Here is a 13290-nt window from a genome sequence, read left to right as displayed (position 1 = left end):
GATCAGACAAGACAACAGCTATCTAAACATATAACAGAAGAATGCCAAGCTGTTCAATTAAGAAGTGGGAAGACATTGAATGTCTCAACTCAAAACAGCAGAAAACCAAGAAAGGAACAACTGACAGAGGATGACCAACCCACTAACCAAAATCCATCTGAGGACAATAAGAGCCCAGAGAGGAATGATTCTGGCGTTCAAACACCAGAAAAGGGTGGCAATCTGGCGTTAAACGCCCATGCAGCACCCAATTTTGGCGTTCAAACACCAATAAGAGAACAGACACTTGCAAGTGCTGATAATAACCCCCTTAAGCAGACTTCTTCAACCACTTTTGTAGGAAACAAACCTGCAGCAACTAAGGTTGAAGAATATAAAACCAAGATGCCTTATCCTCAGAAACTCCGTCAAGCGGAACAGGATAAACAATTTTCCCGCTTTGCAGACTATCTCAGGACTCTTGAAATAAAGATTCCGTTTGCAGAGGTACTTGAGCAAATACCCTCTTATGCTAAGTTCATGAAAGAGATCTTAAGTCATAAGAAGGATTGGAGAGAAACTAAAAAGTTCTCCTCACTGAAGAATGCAGTGCAGTCATTCTGAAAAGCTTACCAGAGAAGCTTAAAGATCCCGGAAGCTTTATGATACCTTGCAAATTAGAGGGTGCTTGTACCAAGATAGCTCTATGTGATCTTGGGACAAGTATCAATCTAATACCTGCATCCACTATCAAAAATCTTGGTTTTATTGATGAAGTTAAACCAACCCGGATATGCCTCCAACTTGCTGATGGTTCCATTAAGATTCCATCAGGCATAATTGAGGACATGATTGTCAAGGATGGGCCATTTGCCTTTCTCACTGACTTTGTAGTGCTGGAAATGGAGGAGCACAAGAGTGCAACTCTCATTCTAGGAAGACCTTTCCTAGCAACTGGACGAACCCTCATTGATGTCCACAAAGGGGAGATAACCCTGAGAGTCAATGAGGATGAGTTTAAGTTGAATGCTGTCAAAGCTATGCAGCATCCAGACACATCAAAAGACTGCATGAGCACTGATATTATTGACTCCCTAGTGGAAGAGGTCAATATGACTAAGAGTCTCGAATCAAAGCTAGAGGACATTTTTAAAGATGTTCAGCCTGATCTGGAGAAATCAGAGAAAATAGAAGAACCTCTGAAAACTTCTCAGGAAGAGGAGAAGCCTCCTAAACCTGAGCTCAAATCACTACCACCATCCCTGAAATATGTATTTCTGGGAGAAGATGACACTTTTTTAGTAATAATAAGCTCTACTTTAGAGCCACAGGAAGAGAAAGCACTAATTCAAGTACTAAGGACACACAAGACAGCTCTTGGGTGGTCCATAAGTGATCTTAAGGGCATTAGCCCAGCCAGATGCATGCACAAGATCCTATTGGAGGATGATACAAGCCAGTGGTTCAACCACAGAGGTGGCGTATGTGTATTGACTATAGAAGACTCAATACAGCCACCAGAAAGGATCATTTTTCTTTACCATTCATAGACCAGATGCTAGAGAGACTAGCAGGTCATGAATACTACTGCTTTTGGATGGCTATTGGTGCACGAAATTGTGATAATCAATGGTGCCATCAATATGGTACGCTCAATTGATATCTCAACTCTTTATCACAACTTCGCACAACTAACCAGCAAGTGCACTGGGTCGTCCAAGTAATAAACCTTACGCGAGTAAGGGTCGATCCCACGGAGATTGTTGGTATGAAGCAAGCTATGGTCATCTTGTAAATCTCAGTCAGGCAGATTCAAATGGTTTTGGAGGATGAATGATTAAAAGATAAATAAAACATAAAATAAAGATAGAGATACTTATGTAATTCATTGGTGAGAATTTCAGATAAGCGTATGAAGATGCTTTGTCCCTTCTGTCTCTCTGCTTTCCTACTGTCTTTATCCAATCCTTCTTACTCCATTCTATGGCAAGCTGTATGTTGGGCATCACCGTTGTCAGTGGCTACAATCCCGTCCTCTCAGTGAAAATGTTCAATGCACTCTGTCACAGCATGGCTATTCATCTGTCGGTTCTCGATCATGTCGGAATAGAATCCAGTGATTCTTTTGCGTCTGTCACTAACGCCCCACAATCACGAGTTTGAAGCTCGTCACAGTCATTCAATCCTTGAATCCTACTCAGAATACCACAGACAAGGTTTAGACCTTTCGGATTCTCAAGAATGCCGCCATCAATTCTAGCTTATACCACGAAGATTCTGATTAAGGAATCCAAGAGATAAACACCCAATCGAAGGTAGAACGGAGGTGGTTGTCAGGCACACGTTCATAGGTGAGAATGATGATGAGTGTCACGGATCATCACATTCATCAAGTTGAAGAACAAGTGATATCTTAGAACAAGAACAAGCTGAATTGAATAGAAGAACAATAGTAATTGCATTGATACTCGAGGTACAGCAGAGCTCCACACCTTAATCTATGGTGTGTAGAAACTCCACCGTTGAAAATACATAAGAACATGGTCTAGGCATGGCCATGAGGCCAGTCCTAAAACGTGATCTAAGGTAGCATAGAACTACTCAAAGATTCCTCTCTAAATACAATAGCAAAAGGTCCTATTTATAGAGAACTAGTAGCTTAGGGTTTACAAAAATGAGTAAATGACGTAAATATCCACTTCTGGACCCACTTGGTGTGTGCTTGGGCTGAAAATTGAAGCATTTTCGTGTAGAGACTTTTTCTGGAGTTAAACGCCAGCTTTTGTGCCAGTTTGGGCGTTTAACTCCCACTTTGGTGCCAGTTCCGGCGTTTAACGCTGGGAATTCTTGAGCTGACTTTGAACGCCGGTTTGGACCATCAAATCTCGGGTAAAGTATGGACTATTATATATTGCTGGAAATCCCAGGATGTCTACTTTCCAACGCAATTGAGAGCGCACCAATTGGGTTTCTGTAGCTCCAGAAAATTTACTTTGAGTGCAGGGAGGTCAGAATCCAATAGCATCTGCAGTCCTTTTTAGCCTCTGAATCAGATTTTTGCTCAGGTCCCTTAATTTCAGCCAGAAAATACCTGAAATCATAGAAAAACACACAAACTCATAGTAAAGTCCAGAAAAGTAAATTTTAAATAAAAACTAATAAAAATATAATAAAAACTAACTAAAACATGCTAAAAACATACTAAAAATAATGCCAAAAAGCGTATAAATTATCCGCTCATCACAACACCAAACTTAAATTGTTGCTTGTCCCCAAGCAACTGAAAATAAAATAGGATAAAAAGAAGAGAATATACAATGAATTCCAAAGACATCTATGAAGATCAGTATTAATTAGATGAGCGGGGCTTTTAGCTTTTTGCTTCTGAACAGTTTTGGCATCTCACTTTATCCTTTGAAGTTCAGAATGATTGGCATCTATAGGAACTCAGAATCCAGATAGTGTTATTGACTCTCCTAGTTAAGTATGTTGATTCTTGAACACAGCTACTTTATGAGTCTTGGCCGTGGCCCTAAGCACTTTGTTTTCCAGTATTACCACCGGATACATAAATACCACAGACACATAACTGGGTGAACCTTTTTAGATTGTGACTCAGCTTTACTAGAGTCCCCAATTAGAGGTGTCCAGGGTTCTTAAGCACACTCTTCTTTTTGCTTTGGACCTCGACTTTAACCGTTCAGTCTCAAGTTTTCACTTGACACATTCACGCCACAAGCACATGGTTAGGGACAGCTTGTTTTAGCCGCTTAGGCTAGGATTTTATTCCTGTGGGCCCTTCTATCCACTGATGCTCAAAGCCTTGGATCCTTTTTATCACCCTTGTTTTTTTGTTTAAAGGGGTATTGGCTTTTTCTGCTTGCTTTTTCTCTTTTTTTTTCACATATATCTTTTTTTTTCTGCAAGCTTTTCACTGCTTTTTCTTGCTTCAAGAATCAATTTTAATTTTTTTTCAGATCATCAGATAACATTTCTCCTTTTCCTTTCATTCTTTCAAGAGCCAACAATTTTAACATTCATAAACAATCAAATTCAAAAATATGCACTGTTCAAGCATTCATTCAGAAAAATAATAGCATTGCCACCACATCAAGATAATTAAACTGTTTTAAAATTTGAAATTCATGCACTTCTTTTTTTTTTTCGATTAAAAACATTTTTCATTTAAGAAAGGTGATGGATTCATAGGACACTCATAGCTTTAAGGCATAGACACTAAGACACTAATGATCATAAGACACAAACATAGATAAACATAAGGATAAAAAATTCGAAAAACAGGAAAGTAAAGAACAAGGAGATTAAAGAACGGGTCCACCTTAGTGATGGCGGCTTGTTCTTCCTCTTGAAGATCTTATGGAGTTCTTGAGCTCCTCAATGTCTCTTCCTTGCCTTTGTTGCTCCTCTCTCATGATTCTTTGATCTTCTCTAATTTCATGGAGGAGGATGGAATGTTCTTGGTGCTCCACCCTTAGTTGTCCCATGTTGGAACTCAATTCTCCTAGGGATGTGTTGATTTGCTCCCAATAGTTTTGTGGGGAAAAGTGCATCCCTTGAGGCATCTCGGGGATTTTATGATGAGGAATTTCCTCATGCTCATGTCCATGAGTGGGATCTCTTGTTTGCTCCATCCTTTTCTTAGTGATGGGCTTGTCCTCATCAATGAGGATGTCTCCCTCTATGTTAATTCCAACTGAATTACAGAGGTGACAAATGAGATGAGGGAAGGCTAACCTTGCCGAGGTAGAGGATTTGTCCGCCACCTTATAGAGTTCTTGGGATATAACCTCATGAACTTCTACTTCCTCTCCAATCATGATGCTATGAATCATGATGGCCCGGTCTATAGTAGCTTCGGACCGGTTGCTAGTGGAAATTATTGAACGTTGGATAAACTCCAACCATCCCCTAGCCACGGGTTTGAGGTCATGCCTTCTTAAATGAACCGGCTTTCCTCTTGAATCTCTCCTCCATTGAGCGCCCTCTTCACAAATGTCTATGAGGACTTGGTCCAACCTTTGATCAAAGTTGACCCTTCTAGTGTAGGGGTGTTCATCTCCTTGCATCATGGGCAAGTTGAATGCCAACCTTACATTTTCCGGACTAAAATCCAAGTATTTCCCTCGAACCATTGTAAGCCAATTTTTGGGGTCCGGGTTCACACTTTGATCATGCTTCTTGGTGATCCATGCATTGGCATAGAACTCTTGAACCATTAGGATTCCAACTTGTTGAATGGGGTTGGTTAGGGCTTCCCAACCTCTTCTTTGGATCTCATGTCGGATCTCCGGATACTCATTCTTTTTGAGCTTGAAAGGGACCTCGGGAATCACTTTCTTCTTGGCCACAACTTCATAGAAGTGGTCTTGATGCATCCTTGAGAGGAATCTTTCCATCTCCCATGACTCGGAGGTGGAAGCTTTTGCCTTTTCTTTCCTCTTTCTAGAGGTTTCTCCGGCCTTAGGTGCCATAAATGGTTATGAAAAAACAAAAAGCAATGCTTTTACCACACCAAACTTAGAAGGTTTGCTCATCCTCGAGCAAAAGAAGAAAGAAGAGAGTAGAAGAAGAAGAAATAGAGGAGATGGAGTGGGATTTGTGTTTCGGTCAAGGGGGAGAAGTGGTGTTTAGGTTGTGTGAAAATGAAGGGGTGAAGATGGGTTTATATAGGAGTGAGAGGGGTGGGTTTGGGTGGGAAATTATTTTGAATTTGAATGGTGAGGTAGGTGGGGTTTTATGAAGGATGGATGTGAGTGGTGAAGAGAATGGTGGGATTTGATAGGTGAGGGGTTTTTGGGGAAGAGGTATTGAGGTGATTGGTGAATGGGTGAAGAAGAGAGAGAGTGATGGGGTAGGTGGGGATCCTGTGGGGTCCACAGATCCTGAGGTGTCAAGGATAGCTCATCCCTGCACCGAGTGGCGTGCAAAAATGCCCTTTCTGCCAATTCTGGCGTTAAACGCCGGGCTGCTGCCCTTTTCTGGCGTTTAACGCCAGCTCCTTGCCCATTCCTGGCGTTAAACGCCAGTCTGGTGCCCCTTTCTGGCGTTAAACGCCCAGAATGGTGCCAGACTGGGCGTTAAATGCCCATTTGCTGGCCTTACTGGCATTTAAACGCCAGTAAGCTTTTCCTCCAGGGTGTGCTATTTTTTTCTCTGTTTTTCATTCTATTTTTGCTTTTTTCAATTGTTTTTGTGACTTCACATGATCATCAACCTACAGAAAATATAAAATAACAATAGAAAATAGATAGATATAACATTGGGTTGCCTCCCAACAAGCGCTTCTTTAATGTCAGTAGCTTGATAGTGGGCTTTCATGGAGCCTCACAGATATTCAGAGCAATGTTGGAACCTCGCAACACCAAACTTAGAGTTTGAATGTGGGGGTTCAACACCAAACTTAGAGTTTGGTTGTGGCCTCCCAACACCAAACTTAGAGTTTGACTGTGGGGGGCTCTGTTTGACTCTGTTTTGAGAGAAGCTCTTCATGCTTCCTCTCCATGGTTACAGAGGGATATCCTTGAGCCTTAAACACAGGGAATTCTTCATTCACTTGAATGATCAATTTTCCTCTGTCAACATCAATCACAGCTTTTGCTGTGGCTAGGAAGGGTCTGCCAAGGATGATAGATTCATCCATGCACTTCCCAGTCTCTAGGACTATGAAATCAGCAGGGATGTAGTGGTCTCCAACCTTTACCAAGACATCCTCTACAAGTCCATAAGCTTATTTTCTTGAATTGTCTGCCATCTCTAGTGAGATTCTTGTAGCTTGTACCTCAAGGATCCCTAGCTTCTCCATTACAGAGAGAGGCATGAGGTTTACACTTGACCCTAGGTCACACAAAGCCTTCTCAAAGGTCATGGTGCCTATGGTACAAGGTATTGAGAACTTCCTAGGATCCTGTCTTTTTTGAAGTAGTCTCTGCCTAGTCAAGTCATCCAGTTCTTTGGTGAGCAAAGGGGGTTCATCCTCCCAAGTCTCATTACCAAATAACTTGTCATTTAGCTTCATGATTGCTCCAAGGTACTTAGCAACTTGCTCTTCAGTAACATCTTCATCCTCTTCAGAGGAAGAATACTCATCAGAGCTCATGAATGGCAAAAGTAAGTTCAATGGAATCTCTATGGTCTCAGTGTGAGCCTCAGATTCCCATGGTTCTTCATTAGGGAACTCATTGGAGGCCAGTGGACGTCCATTGAGGTCTTCCTCAGTGGTGATCACTGCCTCTTCCTCCTCTCCAAATTCGGCCATGTTGATTGTGTTTATGGCCTTGCACTCTCCTTTTGGGTTCTCTTCTGTATTGCTTGGAAGAGTACTAGGAGGGAGTTCAGTAACTTTCTTGCTCAGCTGACCCACTTGTGCCTCCAAATTTCTAATGGAGGACCTTGTTTCAGTCATGAAACTCTGAGTGGTTTTAATTAGATCAGAGACCATGGTTGCTAAGTCGGAGGGGTTTTGCTTAGAATTCTCTGTCTGTTGCTGAGAAGATGATGGAAAAGGCTTGCTATTGCTAAACCTGGTTCTTCCACCATTATTGTTGTTGAAACCTTGTTGAGGTCTCTGTTGATCCTTCCATGAGAGATTTGGATGGTTTCTCCATGAAGGATTGTAGGTGTTTCCATAGGGTTCACCCATGTAATTCACCTCTTCCATTGATGGGTTCTCAGGATCATAGGCTTCTTCTTCAGATGAAGCGTCCATAGTACTGCCTGGTGCAGCTTGCATTCCAGACAGACTTTGAGAAATCATATTGACTTACTGAGTCAATATTTTGTTCTGAGCCAATATGGCATTTAGAGTATCAATCTCAAGAACTCCTTTCTTCTGACTTGTCCCATTATTCACAGAATTCCTCTCAGAAGTGTACATGAATTGGTTATTTGCAACCATTTCAATGAGTTTCTGAGCTTCTACAAGCGTCTTCTTCAGATGAAGAGATCCTCCAGCAGAGCTGTCCAATGACATCTTGGACAGTTCAGACAGACCATCATAGAAGATACCTATGATGCTCCATTCAGAAAGCATGTCAGAAGGACACTTTCTGATCAATTGTTTGTATCTTTCCCAAGCTTCATAGAGGGATTCACCTTCCTTCTGTCTGAAGGTTTGGACTTCCACTCTAAGCTTACTCAATTTTTGAGGTGGAAAGAACTTTGCCAAGAAGGCATTGACTAGCTTTTCCCAAGAGTTCAGACATTCCTTAGGTTGTGAATCCAACCATATCCTAGCTCTGTCTCTTATAGCAAAAGGGAATAGCATAAGTCTATAGACTTCAGGGTCAACCCCATTGGTCTTGACAGTGTCATAGATTTGCAAGAATTCAGCTAAAAACTGATGAGGATCTTCTAATGGAAGTCCATGAAACTTGCAATTCTGTTGCATCAGAGAAACTAATTGAGGCTTAAGCTCAAAGTTGTTTGCTCCAATGACAGGAATAGAGATGCTTCTCCCATAGAAGTCGGGAGTAGGTGCAATAAAGTCACCCAGCACCTTCCTTGCATTGTTGGCATTGTTGTTGTTTTCGGCTGCCATATCTTCTTCTAGTTTGAAGATTTCTGTTAGGTCCTCTCCAGAGAGTTATGCTTTAGCTTCTCTTAGCTTTCGCTTCAAGGTCCTTTCAGGTTCCGGGTCAGCCTCAACAAGAATGCTTTTGTCTTTGTTCCTGCTCATATGAAAGAGAAGAGAACAAGAAAGTATGGAATCCTCTATGTCACAGTATAGAGATTCCTTGAGGTGTCAGAGGAAAAGAAGAATAGAAGGAGGAGGTAGAAGAATTCGAACTTATCAAGAGAGATAAAATTCGAATTATTGATAATGGAGGAGTGTTAGTCCTTAAATAGAAGGATGTGAGAAGAGGGGAAGAATTTTTGAAAATAAATTAAAAGATTTTGAAATAATTTTGAAAAATTGAAGAATGATTTTCGAAAATTAGAGTTGGGAAAGAGATAAAGTGATTTTTGAAAAAGATTTTGAAATTAGAAATCAAAAAGATATGATTGAAAATTTAATTTTGAAAAAGATGTGATTAAGAATATATGATTGAAAAGTTATGGTTTTAAAAAGATATGATTGAAAAATAATTTTAAAAAGATTTGATTTTTAAAATTAATGACTTGGCTAACAAGAAAAGATATGATTCAAACATTAAACCTTTCTTAACAGAAAAGGCAACATACTTGAAATTCTTGAATCAAATCATTAATTGTCATCAAGTATTTTTGAAAATGGAAGGAAATTGATTTTGAAAATATATGATTGAAAAGATATGATTTGAAAAAGATTTGATTTTGAAAAATTTTGAAAACTTAAAAAAAATGTGCATTAAAAACAAAATCTTTCCTCTTGTGTCATCCTGGCGTTAAATGCCCAGAATGGTATCCATTCTGGCGTTTAACGCCCAAAATGCTACCCTTTTGAGCGTTAAACGCCCAGCCAGGTACCCTGGCTGGCGTTTAAACGCCAGTTTTCCTTCTTCACTGGGCGTTTTGAACGCCCAGCTTTTTCTGTGTAATTCCTCTGCAGCATGTTCTGAATCTTCAATTCTCTGTATTATTGACTTGAAAAGACACAATTTTTGAAAAAAAATTTGAATTTTTAATGATGAGAAATGATCAAAATGCAACTAAACATGAAAACTAAATTCAAATAAACAATGCATGCAAGACACCAAACTTAGAAGTTTGTATACTATTGACACTAACAAATTGAGAATGCATATGAAAAACAACAAAACACATAAAACAAGAGAATTTAAAGATCAGAGCAAGGAAATCATCAAGAACAACTTGAAGATCAATGAAGAACATAATGCATGAATTTTTCGAAAATTAGATGAATGCAGTTGACACCAAACTTAAAATTAGACACTAGACTCAAACAAGGAACAAAAAATTATTTTTGATTTTATGATTTTATAAATTTTTTTGTGGTTTTTTTCGAAAATTGAATGGAAAAGAAAAAATAAGGGTTCAAAATTCTTAATGAGAATTCCAGGAATCATTGCAATGCTAGTCTAAAACTCCGGTCCAGGAATTAGACATGGCTTACTAGCCAGCCAAGCTTTCAAAGAAAGCTTCGGTCCAAAACACTAGACATGGCCAATGGCCAGCCAAGCTTTAGCAGATCATTGCTCTCAACAGCAAAATTGATAGAAATCAACAAGCTTTTGTGATGATAAGTTGAAACCTCGGTCCAAAAGATTAGACATGGCTTCTCAGCCAGCCAGACTTCAACAAATCATCATGAAACTCTAGAATTCATTCTTAAAAACTCTGAAGAACAAAATAGAAAATCTTTTTGTATTTTTGAAAAGAAAAATTTTCGAAAAAATAAAAAGGAAAAGTACCTAATCTAAGCAACAAGATGAACCGTCAGTTGTCCAAACTCGAACAATTTCCGGCAACGGCGCCAAAAACTTGGTGTTGTTGCCGGAAACAAATATGAAACTATTGTTCGTTCATTCCCCGGCAACGGCGCCAAAAACTTGGTGCACGAAATTGTGATCATCAATGGCGCCATCAACATGGTACACTCAATTGATATCTCAACTCTTTATCACAACTTCGCACAACTAACCAGCAAGTGCACTGGGTCGTCCAAGTAATAAACCTTACGCGAGTAAGGGTCGATCCCACGGAGATTGTTGGTATGAAGCAAGCTATGGTCATCTTGTAAATCTCAGTCAGGCGGATTCAAATGGTTATGGAGGATGAATGATTAAAAGATACTTATGTAATTCATCGGTGAGAATTTCAGATAAGCGTATGAAGATGCTTTGTCCCTTCCGTCTCTCTGCTTTCCTACTGTCTTTATCCAATCCTTCTTACTCCTTTCCATGGTAAGCTGTATGTTGGGCATCACCATTATCAGTGGCTACAACCCCGTCCTCTCAGTGAAAATGTTCAACGCACTCTATCACAGCACGGCTATTCATCTGTCAGTTCTCGATCATGTTGGAATAGAATCCAGTGATTCTTTTGCGTCTATCACTAACACCCCACAATCACGAGTTTGAAGCTCGTCACAGTCATTCAATCCTTGAATCTTACTCAGAATACCACAGACAAGGTTTAGACCTTCTGGATTCTCAAGAATGCCGCCATCAATTCTAGCTTATACCACGAAGATTCTGATTAAGGAATCCAAGAGATAAACACCCAATCGAAGGTAGAACGGAGGTGGTTGTCAGGCACACGTTCATAGGTGAGAATGATGATGAGTGTCACGGATCATCACATTCATCAAGTTGAAGAACAAGTGATATCTTAGAACAAGAACAAGCTGAATTGAATAGAAGAACAATAGTAATTGCATTGATACTCGAGGTACAGCAGAGCTCCACACCTTAATCTATGGTGTGTAGAAACTCCACCGTTAAAAATACATAAGAACATGGTCTAGGCATGGCCATGAGGCCAGCCCCAAAACGTGATCTAAGGTAGCATAGAACTACTCAAAGATTCCTCTCTAAATACAGTAGCAAAAGGTCCTATTTATAGAGAACTAGTAGCTTAGGGTTTACAAAAATGAGTAAATGACGTAAATATCCACTTCCGGGCCCACTTGATGTGTGCTTGGGCTGAGCATTGAAGCATTTTCGTGTAGAGACTTTTCCTGGAGTTAAACGCCAGCTTTTGTGCCAGTTTGGGCGTTTAACTCCCACTTTGGTGCCAGTTCCGGCGTTTAACGCTGGGAATTCTTGAGCTGAATTTGAACGCCAGTTTGGGCCATCAAATCTCGGGCAAAGTATGGACTATTATATATTGCTGTAAAGCCCAGGATGTCTAATTTCCAACGCAATTGAGAGCGCACCAATTGAGCTTCTGTAGCTCCAGAAAATCCACTTTGAGTGCAGGGAGGTCAGAATCCAACAGCATCTGCAGTCCTTTTTAGCCTTTGAATCAGATTTTTGCTCAGGTCCCTTAATTTCAGCCAGAAAATACCTGAAATCACAGAAAAATACACAAACTCATAGTAAAGTCCAGAAAAGTGAATTTTAAATAAAAATTAATAAAAATATAATAAAAACTAACTAAAATATGCTAAAAATATACTAAAAATAATGCCAAAAAGCATATAAATTATCCGCTCATCAGCTATTTAGGTTACAACCAAATTGCAGTAGATCATCAAGACCAAGAGAAAACAGCATTCACATGTCCTTCTGGAGTATTTTCCTACAGAAGGATGCCATTTGGTCTGTGTAATGCACCTGCAACCTTTTAGAGGTGCATGCTCTCTATCTTCTCTGATATGGTAGAGAAATTTCTGGAAGTCTTCATGGATGACTTCTTAGTATTTGAAGACTTATTCAGCTCCTGCCTTTACCATCTAACACTTGTTCTGAAAAGGTGCCAAGAGACTAACCTGGTTTTAAACTGGGAGAAATGTCACTTTATGGTGACTGAAGGAATTGTCCTTGAGCACAAAATTTTGAACAAGGGAATAGAGGTGGATCAAGCTAAGGTAGAGGTAATTGAAAAAATACCACCACCTACCAATGTTAAGGCAATCAGAAGCTTTATGGGGCATGCATGATTCTATAGGAGGTTTATAAATGATTTCTTAAAAATTGCAAAACCTCTGAGCAATCTGCTAGCTGCTTACACGCCATTTATCTTTGACACAGAGTGTCTACAGGCGTTTAAAACCCTGAAAGCTAAGCTGGTCACAGCACCAGTCATTTCTGCACCAGACTAGACATTACCATTCGAACTAATGTGTGATGCTAGTGACCATGCCATTGGTGCAGTATTGGGACAGAGGCATAACAAGCTTCTGCATGTCATTTACTATACTAGCCGTATTTTGAATGACGCACAGAAGAATTACACAACCACAGAAAAAGAGTTGCTTGCAGTGGTTTATGCCATTGACAAGTTCAAATCTTATTTAGTGGGATCAAAAGTGATTGTGTACACTGATCATACTGCTCTAAAATATCTCCTCACAAAGCAGGATTCAAAACCCAGACTCATAAGATGGGTGTTGCTTCTGCAAGAGTTTGATATAGAAATAAGAGACAGAAAAGGGACAGAGAACTATGTAGCAGATCACCTATCCCGGATAGAACCAGTAGCAGGGGCGTCCCTCCCTCCTACTAAGATCTCTAAAACCTTTCTGGATGAGCAACTCTTTGCCATTCAGGAATTACCATGGTTTGCATACATTGCAAACTATAAAGCTGTGAGATTTATACCCAAAGAATACAGTAAGCAACAAATGAAAAAATTGATTTCTGATGCAAAGTACTACTTGTGGAATGAACCATATCTCTTTAAGAGGTG

General features: G+C 39.9%; 1 non-coding gene across 1 annotated transcript; it reads left to right on the top strand.

Annotated features, from left to right (window-relative positions):
- Positions 1–8023: 8023 nt before the first annotated feature.
- On the top strand, positions 8024–8131 carry LOC148562645 (small nucleolar RNA R71). The gene has a single exon (XR_015887828.1). It is a non-coding gene; the product is annotated as a small nucleolar RNA R71 (small nucleolar RNA).
- Positions 8132–13290: the final 5159 nt, after the last annotated feature.

The sequence above is a fragment of the Arachis ipaensis genome, chromosome B6 (genome assembly GCF_059453495.1).
Source record: "Arachis ipaensis isolate K30076 ecotype BB chromosome B6, ASM5945349v1, whole genome shotgun sequence".
Classification (NCBI taxonomy): domain Eukaryota; kingdom Viridiplantae; phylum Streptophyta; class Magnoliopsida; order Fabales; family Fabaceae; genus Arachis; species Arachis ipaensis.
Note: the sequence above shows the minus strand (reverse complement) of the source record. Positions and strands in the feature narration are given on the sequence as shown.